Genomic DNA, 1470 nt, shown 5'->3' on the forward strand with positions numbered 1-1470 from the left:
AGCGAGTGTGCTCAGTTTGTGGCAAACGGCAGAACAACCCCCCCAGGACATATGCACAGTCTATAGCCATCACACCAACACTGGATATGAGGACCAGAGGATGCATCTCATTAATTATCTTCCACCAGCCTTTAGTCAGCATGAGCTGCTGGTAAAGTAATGTGGAGCTGGGGATATGAAACTGCCCCCTCCTCCTGGGAAACACGCTTGCTCTGTAGTTCATGCTCGGGCCAAGGCATCTGGAGGAGCTATTTCTGGCATCACCACGCACTCACTCGCAGTGTGACCAGGGCTGAGTCACACATCATTATCCCGTATGCAAATTAGATGTCAACAACTTTGCAGGTGATGTTTGTTGCAGCCTATTTTTTTTATTTTTTTGTTTGAAGTGCTCAAGTGTACCAGTACATGGTATTCTGGGCTGACCTGGAGGATCTGTGGGCTGCAGCGCAGCCACCTGCACCCAAGGAAACAGCGTTTTGTGTTTTTACAAGTGATTGGCTCCATGTTGGTGTTTTTTCCGGGGGCAAACCCCACCTTCACTGAGACGTGAACTGAGGCAGGTCTTGCTCTGAGGGGCAGCAGCATCTGTAGCATTTGCTGGGGGGTGGTAAGCCTTTCCTTCCCCCCGCAAAATGCATTGTAGCCCTTGCCATCATATGTGGCTTGGAAGAATCACATAATATTTGGGGTTGGAAGGAACCCGCAAGAATCATCAAGTCCAACTCCTAGGCCTGTATAGGATATCTCCAAGAGCCTCACCATGTGCCTGAGAGCGTTTTCCAAACATTTTTTGAGCTCGGTCAGGCCGGTGCTGTGACACTTTCCTGGGGACCCTGTTCCAGCACCCAACCACCCTGCATGAAGAACCTTTGCCTAATATCCAACCTACATTTTTTAATATTTAACTTAAGAAGATTTTAAGCTGATGAAATTCATGTCAGGCCATGTACCGGGGCCCTGGTTGTCTTGGGTGAGGGAGCATTCTCACAAGCCAGAGAGTGAGTGTGGGACCTGGGCATGAAGCCAATGGTGTAGAATAACGAGTGGAACGTGTTGGCTTTAGCTGGGGTTATTTTCTTCACAGTGTCTAGTACTTTGTTGGGATTTATGCTGAGCACAGGATTCATAATACACAATGGAACGGGAGTTCACTTTGGAATGGGCAACCCAGGCAGGTGGTGGAGTCACCATCCCTGGAGGTGCTTTAGGGAAGACTGGACGTGGTCTGGTCGTGCTGGGTGGTAGGCTGGACTCGAGGAGCTCTATCCCAACCATATTGACTCGGCAGTGCCGAGCTCATCCCCCAGCCCCGAGCACGAATCTCCAGCACACACACAGCCCCGCACCGGCCTCTCCCTCACGCCGCGGCCGCGGGAGGCCCTGACCCGACATGGCGGCCCGGGCGCGGGCGGCGGCGCAGGCGCGGGGGGCGGCGCTGGCGGCGGCCGCTGCGGGCCCGCCCGCATG

The sequence above is a fragment of the Catharus ustulatus genome, chromosome 1, assembly GCF_009819885.2.
Source record: "Catharus ustulatus isolate bCatUst1 chromosome 1, bCatUst1.pri.v2, whole genome shotgun sequence".
Taxonomy (NCBI): domain Eukaryota; kingdom Metazoa; phylum Chordata; class Aves; order Passeriformes; family Turdidae; genus Catharus; species Catharus ustulatus.